The sequence below is a fragment of the Orcinus orca genome, chromosome 2, assembly GCF_937001465.1.
Source record: "Orcinus orca chromosome 2, mOrcOrc1.1, whole genome shotgun sequence".
Taxonomy (NCBI): domain Eukaryota; kingdom Metazoa; phylum Chordata; class Mammalia; order Artiodactyla; family Delphinidae; genus Orcinus; species Orcinus orca.
In genome coordinates, this window is record NC_064560.1 from 111,419,464 (window position 1) to 111,436,652 (window position 17,189).

The window sequence follows — 17,189 nt, forward strand, 5'->3', positions numbered from 1 at the left end:
AATCTAGGATTAACAGCTTCAGTAACATCCAGACATCATTAGTGGACTTAAGGATTCATTAAGTTTTAGAATCCCTTCACTGATGAGCAGGATGCACTTGCCTGATATGGGTAGTTGTGTCACATTATTTTACTGGCAGAATGAACATTCTGGAAAATTTATATCCTTGTTTAGGAGGCTAGGAAGGAAAAAAAGGAACCTCTCAGCCTGAAGGACCATGACCATGCCAAACACAGCACTTCTGAAATCCTCTTTGGGCCCAGATCATACCAAGCATTGTCGGTGGGTGTGAGTGCAATCCAGCACTGCTCTGTGTCTTTTAGTCCAACCACATTAGAATCTGCTTAGAGCTTTTATTTTTTTCCTCCCCCAGCTCTATTTGATCGCCTCCAAACTGTGCTAAGTCTCACAATATACCTTGCAAATTTGTCATAAGACTGAAGCAAATTGTAAAAAAGAACCTCTGAATGAAAAGCTATTATAACCTAACTAGAAATGTGATTATCATTGTTTTTCTTTTACTCTTTTTATATTTTCATTCTGTAAAGTAGGTACTAATCCCTAGGAAGATTTTTTTTTCAGTTGGCATAAACTAAGTATTTGAATTTTTATGATAATTTTCAGCTACATATATAATAAATATGTCTTCTAACTGCATAGCTTCTTCCTCTCAGAAGCTTAAGTTTTCACGCTCATTTTGCTTCATTCCCAGAGAGGCGAGGAAAGAGGGAACCCCCCCACCAACACACACTTTCCATATTCCAGGTAAATATCAATTGCCCACTATGTGCCAGGCATTATTCTAAGAAATACACGTGTATTAGGTCATTTGATTCTCACGACAACCCTTATGAAATCACTATTATAGATGAGGAAACTGAGGTATGGAGAGGTTAAGGAGCTTGATGATTCAATAAATATCAATCAGATGTCAGAGATACACACATCTAGCACTGTGCTAGGTGCCATAGGAAATATAGCTCTTACTCTCAAGAATGTCCAGTCCAGGGAGGAGAGAAGATATGCATCTGAGTTTCTAAGATCCAAAGAGATGACATGATAAATTCTATAAAATGTATTATGGTAATCGGTATGTGTATGGCTGATTCATTTTGTTGTGCAGTGGAGGCTAACACAACACTGTAAAGCAATCATACTCCAATAAAAATTAATTAAAAAATTTTAAAAAGTTATTATGGCAGACCAAGTATAATCAGAACTAAAACTGTTCTTAAATACAAGAGTGAAGTCTTTCTTGTCTTCTGTCTTCCCAGAGCTGTACAGGTCAGAAGAGTTAACTCTCTACTCCCAGGCAATGGGCACCCGAAATTTATATTTAAAACATTAAAATAGTCTCATAAAATACTTTACTGCTCCTATGCATAAAGCAGCGATAGCCGTGATTCCCATTGAGGGCCCTGACTCATGGAGTACACAGCTCTCCTGTGAGACTGATGAAATCCAGACCTCCACCCATGTGGGTGTTGAAAGAGCCTCATTCACACATTACCACTTCTGCCCAGGAAATCAATTACAGCCAGGTGGTCTCCTACCCATTTCAGAAACCAGGAAAGTGGAATATATAAAGATGATCCTTTCACCAGATGACTCGGAAAGTTTCTGGAGGATAAAGGAATAGGAGGCATATGTCCTATCATTCCAGTCCATTCCTTTCCCTCCTCCCCAACAGACCATAGTAAGTTCCCCTGTTTATATGGGGATCATCACGAGGAAGCAATTATAGTAAAAAGCTAAACCTGTATGCTGTCACTTTATTACTTTCAAAAATATTTCTCCATAAATAAACTGGGGGTGGGGAGACCAAAGTTACTGTGCAGAAAAGGACAGACTATGAACAAAAAAGGCCGAGAAATAAATGGTGATTATATAATAGCATCCATAACTGCTTTTCCATGGGTCATGGTGATCATTCTCCACAGAAAAAGTAACTACTAACCAACCAAGGCCACTGACATTATTTTGTTCAAGGATACGGCTGGGAAGGCTCCCTTTCACATGTGGTGGCCACACAATCTTTCAAGAGTCAAATGAAGAGTTTGGAGAATAGCATCATTTGCCTACAGGGAAAACTCAGAGCCCTGGCATAGAGTAAATTGTGGGACTCTGGGGAAATGGTTTTCTAAAAATTCCCGACGTCTACAGAAATATGGAGCTTCTTGTAAACTGAGTTTAAATATATTTAGTTAGTTTGTAATATATTAGTAAACTTTGTAATGATGTGCCTTCCTACTACAGATAATTGCGGAGAGGATTCCCCACCAAAATCATCTTTTGTGTTGAATCAGCTGATGGCATTGCTAATAGCTTTGGAGGGTGGAAAGGTATCAGTCTCTGATATAACTATGTAAATACAGCAAATGGCTATGTACATATTCAAGTATTTCTCAGTTTCCTCTGGTCTTCTCACTGGGTGGCTGTCTTGGTGTTCTGGGGTTTTGGGTTTTTATTTGTTTTTGTTTTGGAGTGTTTTATCAAAATGTCATGCACAGCCCCCATTTTATCTAAGCATTAAAATCTTTTCACATTCTAATAGAAGGGATTTGAAGATTATCTGCCCTTTTGGCATAATCAACGTCTCTATTCCCCTCCATGCCTATAAACAATTGAGGTTTGACCCTATTCTCATTCACAAATAAAATGAAATAAAATGGTTTGGGGCATTATTATAAACGAGCAGTGGACTGAGAAGGGAGTTGGCTCTCCTAACAAACTCTGGGTCCTTCAGGAGGGATGGAAGACCGGGACCGATGAAGGGGGAGAGGAAGAGATAAATGGATGTGTGGATAGGCCTGACAGATGGATGAATTTCCTGATTAATGGATGCCTTACCTATACATCTGCACTTGAATTTTAATAGAAACTTTGTTCAGTTTCTCTTTATCCTTCTGTGAAATGAGAGATGAAGGCATGGTGCAGCTCTCACATCTTATGATCACACCTTGGTAAAGATTTTTTTTGTCCCCTTCTCCCCTCTTTACTTTTCCACAGCATGTACCTTGGTGAACTGATCCTTCAAATCTAGGCTCCAATTTTTCTGATTTTCCCAGCATCTCAAATATGCTCCTACATGTCTTCTGAGGCAGTTATTATATTTTAAAATGTTTATTAGATAATCATATAGTCTTCTAGACTGTTGAGTTCTTCTGTTCTTCTCTATGGGGAGAGAAGGGACCCTTGTCTACTTTATCTGCGACTGGATGGAAACCTAGGAGGTACTTAATGACATTTGTTGGCATCAATTTTCCTTTTACTTTTAGGATGATCCTCCCTAAAGGATTTAGGTTCATATTCTTTTTTCCCACCTTCTTCCTCTTCTCTGCCTGTCTCTCTCAAACAAACAGTAAGAAGGGTGGGGAGGGGAGAAAAGAAAAGGAACATAGACAGAGAGACCAAAAGAAGAGAACTTGGTACAATAGGAAAAACCAACAAGGACTGAGCAGGCTGCCAACTCCCACTGTTTCTCAGAATTTCCCTCTGGGTTAGGCTGTCCCCATTTGGAGCTCTGATATTCTACGGTTTTCCTTCCTCCTCAATGGTATCCAGAGTAGAATGTCACTTTTAACTAAGAAATACTGTAAACAGAGACTTGGAAGAGCAATTGAAAACAGCAAAATCTTGCCCCAGAAATTGTTTTTGTAATTATAATTTCTGCACTGGGAAAACATGGCCTTCTAATTCACATGCCCTCCTGGAGCGAAGGTCTGATGCACACTGATCTGCAATGAAAATCACAAGGAAGCCCTGCTGGATTTAAGACAGCAGTTCTCCAACCACACTGTCAAGTGCATTGAGTCCTTTTTTTTTGCTTCTCAGAGCTGGTTTAAAAGCTATTTAAGCAGGTAAGCATAGTCCTGACAGGTAAAGCAAATGGAAGGGAAGGTTACAGGATATACCAAAACTAAGGAGCTAGAGCAGATGTCTGTCTCTAAAAAGACTACAATGGTAGATGCATTCCTGAAGCTTTTCTCTTTCACACATGCACGTACACACAGTCTTTATTCTGACAATTATCTAATCTGAATAATTTTCCACCTCTGCTCTTTGATTCCTGAATGTGCTTCTTAGGCAATATCAGTTGCAATCAAGACATAAAGCTTTTCATTTTTATCGAGAAACAAAAGGAAAACAACAGCTATAATAGAAATTTTTGAGGTGGTAACGTTATGATCAGCATCTACTATTTTCTTTTTAATTTAATTTTTGTGTCAACATTTCAGAATCTCAGTCCTCTTATCTACATTTAATTGATTGGCAGTTTGGTTTTTGGAATCACTGCTTCATTACTTGCGATCTACAACTACTTCCCCCTCATTTCTGCCCCCATTTCCTTCTCCAGCCCCTCAGCCTCTTACTCTTCCTCCCCTAACTTGAACACCAAGAAAGACAGAGACAACAGAGTTTTAAAACATGGAAATTTGGTATACAAAGTTACAGTTTGATGCCCAAGAAGGAAAATCCTAAACCCTTGCCATCTTTAATCACATGAATTCAAAAATTCCTTCCTGGCCTCTTAAATCTTCTCCTAAGTTGGTTTCAAATAATATGCAAAAAAATTTGATGAATTCGTTGGAACAATTTTACAAATTCTTGAAAGATTGTGTCCCCTAGGGCTGGAAACACACATTTTAGGCAGCTTAAAGCTGTTAAATAAGCCCACTTTTCACTTTTTTTTTCTTCCTGTACTTATGCTGCCAGCAATAGAGACATGATGTGAACTGCAAGGCCTTTTGCTGACCACACAAGTCTCCTCTGTGCAGAGTGGCAAGCAGCCACTTCTAAGCATAACTATTATGTGCCTGTATCACTTCTGGCATCATCCCACTGATTCACCCCTACCCGCTCTTCAGTGGAGAGGAGACAGGCTAACTGAAAACTCACAGGGAAAAGGAAATCTTCTCATTCAATGGTAAATCCCAAGTTGCCTTTCCTCTGCCAAATAACAGTGGACTCCTAATCTTAAATTTCAACCTCAAAAAAGATCAGAAGGGACTAGGGCGAGGGAGAGGTTGGAAAACTGAGCCATGAGAATTGTCCATCGTGATTTGTAAAAATTAAACACAAAATATAAAATTAAAAATAAGGAGGGAAATGTCGACCAATTACGCTGTGGGGTAAAAAAACCTTTTCTCTATTTTCTCCATGTGAAGGACTAATAGAACTGAAAATGCTTATCATGGAAAAGAAAATTATAGGAAGGCTTGGGATGTGGGGACAAGGAACTTCAGTTGTCTTTGAATAGCTGAACTACTGCAACTGGAAAGAAGAAACAGGTTCCATGTGTGTGGCCCTAAGGAGAAGAACCAGGTCCAATGGGTGGAAGTTACAGGAAACTAGATTTTTGAGAATGATAAGAATATTAGACAGTAAGACCTACCCAGTGATGGAATGGGGCATCTTAGTGGAAGATGGGATAGAGCTTAAAGCTTCTAAGCTTGTTCAAGAAACATCTGAATAAGCACCAGATAATCCATTTGCAGCTAGTTCTTCCTTATATGAACGCAATGGTATGATGGAGGGGAGCACTGGACCAGGAGTCAGGAGTCCTTGCTTTGTCACTTAATGGCTAAATGATACTGAGAAAATCAATTAACCCATTTGGACTTTAGTTTTCTGATCTTCAAAATAAGAGACTGAGATATGCTTTTCTCTACAGTTCTTCCAGTTCTCATAATATCCTATTATTATCTCTTTACATTTTTTCCTACTAGTTGTTCACAAGTTGATGAGGTACTTATATATCATATAGACACAATTCGTGCATACTATTTGGATATACACTTCTCAAATTTCACTCTCACCATACAGAATGCTTGGAAGTATTACGTGTATGCATTGCAGTGAAAATCCCTCTTAACCAGAGTTGCTTGAGGATTTTGGTCAACCTCTGTTTCCTGAAATGGTACAGCTAAATTTGTTCAAGGAGAAGTTGTAAGTAATACAGAGGGGAAAAATGTGGTATACCCAGCTAGGATCAGAGCTTACTGGCTTTACTGAAGATACATTCTGCTATGTGTTGTTCAATGTAGAATAGAGAACCATGAAAAAGATTCAGGCTATACTCAGCTCTTGCAGGAAGCAAGATAATGGTTGGGTGAAGCACAGTAGTGCTTTGTTTCCCTAAGACTGAGGAACCGCAGATTGGATATTGGTAAAGGCTCTGCCACAACAGTCAAATGTCAATTATTGCTTTGTGCCCATCCCTGAACTCTCACATTCATCTCATTCTTTGTAACCCCCACCCCCCACCCGCCCCACAACCAGCACAGACACCTGCGTCAAACCATTCAGAAAATATTTCATTAGAAGACATTATGATAAATAGTTAAATTTAAAGGAAGGGTATTTGTGGCTCTATATTCTTTCTACCCTAGGAAAAGTAGGATTTTGAATCACTAGAATCATGAGCAATACACCTCTGTGTTGAAAACTATTATGACATTCAATGGGGAAGGTGCACTGTTTATCTCTTTCTATTCTGAAATCACCAAAAGGTATAGTCTCAAAACGGGCCTTATAAGAAAAGTACCAGCACACCAGAGACCATGGAATGATGCCAAGATATTAAAAGTTACCTTAGAAACTGAAGGGTTAAAAAAGAAAGAGAGCAAGAGCGAGTGCTTATCAGTGGTGAATCCACTGTGGGATTTAAGAATCCCATAGAAAAAGAACTAAATAATATTTTAAATTCTGGTTCCTTGTGAAACATATTTTTCAAAACTTTGAAAACCTTTCTAACTACTTATCTTAAGATATATCCTTCATAATTGTCTGCATAGTCCTTTTCTCCATGTTAATGGCCTCAATAAAAAAGGAAAAGATTCTGTGTGTAACAATCTCGACAACCTTATCCAATATTTTACACAAACAGTACAAAATTGGCTTCATTATTGTCTTTAGGAAAACGACAATTCACTTGTTCTTTCCTGACAAATATTTACTCCCTACCTTTTTTGGACATTGCCTTATGAGCTGTGGTGGACTCAAAGATGAGATTAGCATGTTCCCTAGCCTCAAGTAATTTATCCTTAAGCTGGGAAGATCAGATGTGTAATAAAATTTAAAATAATATGATAAGGGCTACAAGAGAGTTGTAAGTTTAGAGAATGAAGAGATCAATTCTGCTGGACAAAAAGAGAACTCTTCCTGGAGAAGGTAACATATAACTGGGGTGTGACACATTCTCAGTGGAAACAACAAGGTATCAAGGTAGAAAACACTGGAGATGTGCCTCCTTGTTAGAAGCATAAGGTACAGGGAAAAGAGGGAGAAAAATCCTGATCTACCATTTATTATAGAAAAAGAAATTTTATTTCTATTTGGTTGACTCTAGGAAAGAGTCATTGAACTTGCTTAGTATGGTCAGGGACTTCTAAGTGGGATACAGGTCTAAAGAAATCTAAAGACTCCATTACAAAGACAGAACTCTTTAGGAAGTATCAGTGTAATTTGCATCATAAAATTCGGTATCTTTTGTGAGGCTCTTGGCGTAACCTGAAAACGCTGATCATAAAGATTTCCTTATGAACAGAATTTGACAGAAATTAGTATATATATATATATATATATATATATGTATTTAAATGAATAAACTAGCAGAAGAAAATAAAGCAGCAGTGCTCACTTCGGCAGCACATATACTAAAACTGGAACAATACAGAGAAGATTAGCACGGCCCCTGCGCAAGGATGACACGCAAATTCGTGAAGCATTCCATATTTTTCATATATGTTGAACCTAAAAAAATGGTACAGATTAACCGGTTTGCAAGGCAGAAATAGAGACACAGATGTAGAGAACAAACGTATGGACACCAGGGGGGAAAGTTGAGGGGGGGGGTTGGTGGTGGTGGGATGAATTGGGAGATTGGGATTGACATATATACACTAATATCTATAACACAGATAACTAATAAGAACCTGCTGTATAATAAATAAATAAATTTAATTTAAAATAAAAAAAAAGAAAAGAAAGCAGCAAATCAAGACCTTAAGAGTACCTCTCGTGATACTGTTTAGCTGTGTTATTATTTGGCTGTGAAGAGCTGTGTATGGAGGATTACTAGATAGAGACCTTGATATCCCAGTATCCAAACAGTATACATCCAACAACTATTTCATGAAAATTCTATCAGCCTCATTATGTCTACATGATGTTAACTATGTATAGGTGGGAAGTAATCAGAATAAATCCTCCTAGGTGACTGGATTTTTGTAGCACAATATAACCAATATTGGGAATATACTTGATGTTCAGGAAGTTTTATAGGACACACTATTCAATTAGACCCTTAAGAATATAATCAAAAACTGTCAATCAACTAGGCTTTCATCCTCATCTCTCTTTTTACCTCATGAATGAACAGGATGGTTGAAGGAAGTCTAAACTCTTTTTAGCATTCATTGTGCAATTGGGGGTGTAGTTAGGATGACTAAGATAAATGATCCATAAAAGAAGGTTCTTCAGTCTTAGAAGGTGACCTCCTCACAGGTCTATCTGCTACTTCAAAAGCCTGGACTGTATTCCATCCTTTTGATGAGATATTTCCTCTCTGAATAAGTCTCAGGACATGATGATGGAAATAGCAGTGTTTATTCAAGGTCGCCACTCTCTTGAGCTTCTAAAACAGAGTAGTAAAGATAAGATAGCTTGTTAAAAACAAAAAGGTTATTAGTCTCCAGATAAGATATCTTATTTTCAACACCTTCTCCTACTTCAGTATTGAGGCTCTGTAAATTTAGTGACAATCATCTTGATGAAAAGCAGTCAGTTATCTATCTGCATGATATAAATAAAGGGGGAGTTTGGGGGAGAATGGATGCATGTATATGTATGGTTGAGTCTCTTTGCTGTGCACCTGAAACTATCACAACAGTGTTAACTGACTATACTCCAATATAAAATAAGTTAAAAATATAAATAAATAAATACATGTTATTATTCCTTTCTCTATTAATTATTAAACTATCATGAATATTAGCTATTGTTTCATTAATATTTCTTTTAGTAAAGTATAATCTCTTTCATTTCAGTGGGAAATAGAGTTCCAGATTCCACATTTATGAATATTACACAGTGACTGTGAAAGTTTAAAGACATTTACTCCTTCAATTAGGTGACTGTCCTTGTTTATTTTCAGATAGACTAGATAATGGATTTAAAATCCCATTTTAATTTTATTCTTTCAGAACATGTCATTTCTTTTGAGCAAAGCTATATTTTCCACTTTATTTTGATGACAGTTAAACACAGTACTTTCCTCTCTCAATAAATCTTCCATGTCAGAGCAATAAAAGAATATATGAAAGATGCCAAATTTTTCAGCTGTTCTCCAAATAGTTTTGGACCACCCTTAACTTTAGTGTGAAACCCTGAGTTCAGTCATGTTTAAAATACCAAGAAGAATCAAACATAATTTTAGCCCTCAAGGAACAACAACTATAGTAATTCAGGTCATAGGTAATTACACAACAAAGTAGAAAGTGGTAAGTTACAAGCAAAAGGAGGTATAGCTATGAAGCACAGTCTTGCCTATTGGCTAAGAATAAGGTCTATGAATTAGAATTCCAGATGTAAAACCAACCACCGGACCTTGGATTAATCATTGTGCCCTCTCTAAGAATTTGTTCCTAAGTGAATTAGAAATAATAATAGCATCATCTCCACTATGGGGCTGTTTTGTGGATTGCATAAGATAATGTACATAACGAACTTTTCATATTATAGAATAAGGTTTAATATTTATCATTATCCTTGTGATTTTGTTCTTATTGGTAGAGTAGAAAAGAAAGCATCACAAAATGAGATCAAAATGATACTTAATATATGAGAGATTTTATAAATGAGAGAGAGAGAGTAATCATGTCCAATGTAAGAATCAGGGAATTCTTCAAAAAATTTTGACATTTGAGTTAAAATATTAAAGGTAAGTAAGATATAAACACATGGAAATGGGTGGAAAATTTTTTTCTTTAGAAGGAAGAGGATGCACTTAGAGGTAGAAACAAGAAAGCACCAGGTACCAATAAGGAATAAGAGGCTGCTCAGCTCAACGTTTGGGCAGGGTACGTGAAGAGAGAGGTCAAGGTGTACCACTACATCCATGCAACATAGGAACCTGACCCTGATTCTGTAGGAAATGTACAGCACTTCAGGAGTTCTGATGATGAATGTTATCATATAACCAAAATAGCGTTAAGTCATAGATGTGATAAGGTTCTACCTCCTACTTGGGACAGAAAACATTATAAACAGAATGGCTTGATGAGCTAAAGTAAAGAAGCCAGTCATGACCCCATTTTCTTTAAAATTTATATTTACACTAAAGTTCAAACTGTTTAGCTCTGCAACAGCTGTCCTAAGCTCAGCAGCAATAACTAAAACAGCTACAGTTCTTTTTTAAAATATTAGTTGCCCAATCATTTTAGGTATTTTAATAAAAATGCAAACACTTGAACATAAGTTTCTGCATTGGAAACATGAATTTTCATCTCCTGTCCCCTCCCCAAAATTTTTATGAAAGTGATATAACAAAACAAACACAAGTTATGTTTAAGTAGAAGGTCTGGGTCTACCTATGGAGACTAATGGTAATGACTCAGAATGGTCTGTTGTTTGCTGCTATTACTAGAAACATATAGGCCATGTGAAAATAAGCCCTTGCTAACAGAATACCTTGAGTATCAAACTCCTTATATTTGACCTTATATTCTGGGCTACTATTTGAAATTCAGTTTTCCAACATTTATTTAGTAGCTGCTATATGTAAAGTACAGGGTTGGTGTATTTAAGCCCCTATTATTGGCTTAGTTTCTGCCCTAGTGATTGCCCCAGTTTAGGAGTCCAGAGCAGGTGTTACAAGAATAAAGGACTAATTTATTAAAAGCCTACTAATCTCCAGTTGTTGTTTTTGATATCCATCCTATGAAATTCTAGATTTTTTAAAACAAGATCAGTGAAATTAAAAACTTGATTTGTGATAAAAGGGCATGACTGGGTTATCATGAAAACATACTTATGTGACCAAATACAGACACACACACACACACACACATTTCCTCAGGGATGTTGGAAAAATAAAATGCTCTTTTATTACACTGACTTCTGAAATGAGTAAACTGCTCTGAAGCTGACGTGAAATCATTCTCCAATAATAGACCCTACTGTGTTAATTTGTTGTTGTATTGTTACTGTGCACTGCATAGTAATGGTATGAAACCTTCAAGCGTTATTCCGTCTTCCATGGATGAGGAGTTTATCTCCATGGAGCAATAACCGAGATCAAGCCAGTATTTTATTCTTGAATATTAGACAATATTAGCATTGAGACCAAATTTCAATTTATTCCAGGCAGTTACCAAAATCTGTTTTTATATTAGGCCTTATCTCTAAATCCATATTTTTTATAATGATCTCAATTCCACTTGCCTGCATCTTTTGGTAGTAGCAATGCCTGCTTAAATGCAATTAAAATTCATTGTAACACCTTATTTATACTAGAGCCCCACACAATATTTTCCATGAAAATAGTATTCACATTTTAAAACAATCAGAAAAAGGCCCTTCAAGCACAGAACCACTGGACAATATTCCCTATCTTTACATTCAAAACATCTTGGCACATTGATAAGACGGTGAGGCTTGATCCTGCAAATGTCTCTTCTCTGGGCTTAACCAGATGCACCAACATGCCCGGTGAAGTCATGGACGTTGAGCAAATAAACAGAGTGCCTCTGCCTCATAGAGATGTTAGTCTGCACCTGCAAATCTCAAATAACATCCTCTGATGAGGAAATCAAATCAAATCCACAAAAAGTGCCTTCTGCTTTTCAAAAGAAAGTTATCAATATGCCTAGCAATATTGTTCCTAAGGAGTATGATTCTCTTCTGTGTAGAAGAAGCAGGCTTAGATAAATGACTGTGGGCTGAACCACTCTGTGTTTATAGAGTGGAGAGAATAATAGAGAGAAATGGAAGTCCTTCACCCACAGTCTGCTCTGGTATTACTGTGGAGAATGGAGCTAAGTAGATTCTGCCATCAGATGCCCAGTCCTCCTATCCCATATCCTTGAAGAACAAATCCACAGGGTTGGTACAGCACCTGCTTGGCAAAGAACAAGGCCAGCCACCAATTTCTCATTTATGTAATCCTGTTGTTTCCTCCATCACAAATGCCTCTTGCATTCTCTACTGAATAACTCTCCTTCTCCCTTCAATACACTGCCTAAACATCACCTCTTCTGAAAGGTTTTCCCTGAGTCCTCCCACAGAATTAGTTACTGGTGGTATGATATAGCAGGAGAAAATAGTGTGTGTATGTGTGTGGGGGGCATGTGCTCTTGAATCAAGGAGGCCTGGGTTTGAATACTGGCTTAGGCAATTACCAGCTCCATGATCTTGGGCACATTATTTAAAACTCAAAACTTCTGTTCCCTTATCTTTTCGAGTCACTTTGGAATTTTAAGTCATTTGCATTTCCATTATGTATTTTAGAATAAGTTTTCAATTTCTACAAAAATGCCTGCTACAATCTGATTTGGAATTGTGTTTTATCTATAGATAAATATGGGGAGAATTGACATCCTAACATATCAAGTCTTCCAACCCATAAACACAGTATGTCAATCTATTTATTTAGGTCTTCTTTAATCTCCTTTAATGATGTTTTATAGTTTTCAGTGTATTAGATCATCATATCTTTTTTGAATATTTATCTGTAAGTACCTCATATTGCTGACGTTATTCTAAATGCCTCTAATTTTTTATTTCAATTAACAAATATTCATTACTAATACATAAAAACACTATTGATTTTTGTCTATCGATCTTACATGTTGTAACCTTGCTAAACTCACTTCTTAGTCTAAGTAGTTTTTTTGTAGATTTCACTAGATTTTCTACTTAGATATTCACGTTGTCTGCAATTAAAAGAGCTTTTACTTCTTTTTTCCGATTTAGATGACATTTTTTTTCTTGCCATACTTTGCTGCCTAGAATTTCCAGTACGATATTGCATTGATCAGTACTGAACTAAATCCTCAAGGTGGACACTGCAGATCTCCAGAGTTCTCTGTTTATTTCTCTCTTCTCAGGATCTCTGTCCTGAGAACTCTAGCCATCTTGACCTCCTCATGCTCTCAGCTTCATATCCTCAACGCAGGGAGTATATCAGACTGCTCCTTGATTTCCTCTCCTGTACTGTGGCCTGGAAACTCTCCAAAGACAGTAAGTTGGGGCAATCATAGGCCCAACTTGTTTTTTTTCTCATCTCTCAGGAATCACTGTCCTTCCTTGCCTGACATACAGTATCTTGAAAACTGTTATTATATACATTTTGTCCATCTTACTGGTTGTTTAGACAGGAGTATAAATCTGTTCTTTTTTACTTCATCTTGGCTGGAAGTAGAAGTCCTTATATATTTATTTTAATGTATGCTAAAACATAACTGACAATTATACTGGTAATGGAAGAGTGATATAATTATCTTTTAAACTATTTTAAGTAAAAATGCCTATTGTTTTTAAAAGGCATTACATGTATAATAATGCTGATACAATTGATGATGTGGCAGAAAACCTGAAGGTAGTACTAAAATTGTTAGTTTATGAAGCAGTATAGCAGGGAGTAAATTAAAAGTAGAGGTGGGTGAGGGCTTACACTTAAAGGAGATCAGCCAGGAAGATACAGGTGACACTAAACAAGGAAGCAAAAAATCTGGATGCCTTGCAAGTAATTTGGGTTTATTTAGTGTAGGGGAAAGGGCCTGCACCCAGCAAGAGTTATTTTACTAATCACTGTACTAAAGAACACTATAACTTTAGCTCCTAAACTATGTTCAGAATACTATGATACAGTAAGTAATCATAATACATTTTAGGAACAATTCAATAAACATCTGTTAATATTTCTTGCTTGAGGAGACAAGACTTAGCGATTTGCAGAACTTATTCACTAAGAACATCTTAATGGTGTTTCCTGAAAACTGAAGAACATAGTGATTTTTCATTACTTTTTAGATGATTAAGAGTAAAGTACTTTGGTGTTCTAGGGTCAACAAGGAACAATTTCACTGAATTTCAAAGGCTTAGAGTTGGAGCACCCCAAATGTGTTAGGCATGCAGTGATCTTTCAGATTTGTAGGTGGAAGGAGGGTGGGGAGGGAACAAACATGAACTTAACACTAGCGACACTTTGCTTCCCAGATGTCACAAAAAATATCATGAGCTGAAAAGCAGGGCCCCTGAAGCCCCAGAACAATAGATTTGGATTTGTGTAACTATTTCTGGAATAGCAAGTGCCTCATTCAAATTGTGCATAAAATCACTGCAGAGTGATTCTTTAAACACTACAAAGCTGTTTAATAATATGTATTTATAATTTTACAGTTAAGAAAGTATCAATACTTGGTCACATCTTATCTCAACTTTCATACTCAGATAAAACTAGAGAGAAAGAGAGAGTTACAAATATCCCTATATTATATATTATAGATGAGAAGGTTCTCGGAGAATGTGACCTGTCCAAAATTATACAGCTGTTAAGTGGCAAAACTTGAAAATGAACACATACCTTTCTCTCCCAAGCTCATGCTATTTACAACACACAGAAATAAGTTTGGGTCTCATTTCTAATTCCATTTTTAATCTCTAGTAGCATTAAAAACTTATCCTGAATCCACTGGCCAGCTTGAGAGATCACTAAATCTCCTAAAATGATTTCATATATAAGGACTTTTTTAATGAGTGAAAGACTCAAAGACTCAAAATGGGTTAAAAAGTTCTACTTGCTCTAGATAGTTCTGGAATGATCATTTAAGCTGGAGTTATAAATCTCTCAGCTCTCAACACTCCCAACAGTTCCTCCCATTCCAATGGCATGACAGGATTTTTGAAAATAAATCAGTAAACACCAGAAACCTAAGGGAGGACAGAGTGGTGTTTCAACTTCTATTTGAATCAGTGCTTTCCTACTGCCCACTTCTCTTTTGCTAAGGACAGTTTATTTTAAGCCTGGGGCTACGGCCCTAACAACATGATTTAACTCTGTAGTCTTACATCCACACAACGTTTCCATCAGCTGACTGAAACCAACTCTAGGGATTCAGCTGAAGGCTTCCAAATCTGAGACCTGAAAAAAAGTAAATATTTTCTAAAAGAATGATTTTTACTAGAAATGTAAAGCCATAGATATGTATTATTTTCTCCTGACAGCAGTTCACTAACTTCCTAAACGGGGAAACAGCGAGTCGGTAACAATACAGGACTAAGTAGAAGGGTAGAGAGTTCTCTGTTCTCCCTAGAGAAAGTTGCAGCAGAATTATCATTCCAGCTATGTATTCTCACAAGCAAATCTTTGACTTTCTTTTTTTTTTTCTTTTTTATTAGCACCTAGGTAGGCTGTTTTGCCTAGTTCACAGACATAGCTGATTCTGAGGAATGATTTACTTGGGTCACTGCCATCTCCTCCAATGTTCTCCCTCTTCTTAATTTCCGGGCAATTTCTTCTCCAACAATGTCCTGTCACCCATCAGTGGGCCCCCACCCACCTCTGGAACCTCATCTCCTACAACTGTTTCCTCTGCCCCTCTGCTCCACCCACATATCCTAGCTCTTCTTCAAAACTACCAACCATGCTTCCACCACAGGGCCTTTGTACCCTGAGGTGCAAAGAATGTCCTTCCCCCAGAGAGCCACATGACTTTCTTCTTTACTTTACTTAGGTCTTTGCTCGAATGACACCTTATTAAAGACCACCCTATAAAAAATAGTGACCTTTCTGCTTCCAATACTATCCCCCTTATCCTGCTTCATTTTTCTTTATAGCCCCTGGTGACATCTGGAATATTATACATTTATTTACTTGTTTGTTTTCTGCCTTTCCCTACTTAGAATGTAACTTCCATGAGAGCAGGGATTTTGTCTGTCTTGTTTTCTTGATGATTTCCAGCAACTAGAGTAATATCCAGAAAAAGGAAGTGCTCAGCGAATCCCTGCTGACTGACTGACTGAATGAATGATGCATGCCATCAAATTAACTTCCTAATTTTCCATTACAAGTTTATGACACTTGCCATCAAATTTTAGGTAGTATTTCTGGGCCCAATACTAATGAGACTACTGCCATCCAGACACCTGGATAAGCAGTTACAAAGGGGAAAATGAGGTCTTCTCTACAGCCTTTTGATCTCAAGTATTAAGCCCAAACTACGAAAATATATTAGCATGCCTCAGCTCTCACTTATGACTCATAAATATTCTAAGTTTTTCACCAATTTTTCTCAGATTTTGATCAATTATTTTTTAAATTTTATTTATTTATTTTTACACAGCAGGTTCTTATTAGTTATCTATTTTATACATATTAGTGTATATATGCCAATCTCAATCTCCCAATTCATCACACCACCCCCCCACACTTTCCCACCTTTGTGTCCATATGTTTGTTCTCTACATCTGGTCTCTATTTCTGCCTTGCAAACGGGTTCATCTGTACCATTTTTCTAGATTCCACATATATGCGTTAATATACGATATTTGTGTTTCTCTTTCTGACTTACTTCACTTTGTATGACAGTCTCTAAGTCCATCCACATCTCTACAAATGACCCAATTTCATTCCTTTTTATGGCTGAGTAGGATTCCATTGTATATATGTACCATATTTCTTTATCCATTCATCTGTCGATGGGCACTTAGGTTGCTTCCATGACCTGGCTATTGTAAACAGTGCTGCAATGAATATTGGGGTACATATGTCTTTTTGAATTATGGTTTTCTCTGGGTATATGCCCAGTAGTGGGATTTCTGGGTCGTATGGCAATTCTATTTTAGTTTTTTAAGGAACCTCCATACTGTTTTCCATAGTGGCTGTATCAATTTACATTCCCACCAACAGTGGAAGAGCCTTCCCATTTCTCCACACTCTCTCCAGGATTTTTTTAACATCTTTATTGGAGTATAATTGCTTTACAATGTTGTGTTAGTTTCTGCTGTATAAAAGTGAACGAGATATACGTACAGATATATCCCCATATCCGCTCCCTCTTGCGTCTGCCTCCCACCCTCACTATCCCACCCCTCTAGGGGGTCACAAACCACCGAGCTGCTCTCTTTGTGCTATGCAGCTGCTTCCCACTAGCTATCTATTTTACATTTGGTAGTGTATATATGTC

The 17,189-nt window shown here is 37.1% G+C and overlaps 1 protein-coding gene and 1 non-coding gene across 2 annotated transcripts in view; one reads left to right on the top strand and one right to left on the bottom strand.

Annotated features, from left to right (window-relative positions):
• SEMA6D (semaphorin 6D) overlaps positions 1-17,189 on the bottom strand; it is a 578,684-nt gene that overhangs the window by 430,166 nt on the left and 131,329 nt on the right. The gene's annotated exons all lie outside the window — the stretch shown is intronic.
• LOC117200449 (U6 spliceosomal RNA) lies at positions 7,635-7,741 on the top strand. The gene has a single exon (XR_004482026.1). It is a non-coding gene; the product is annotated as a U6 spliceosomal RNA (small nuclear RNA).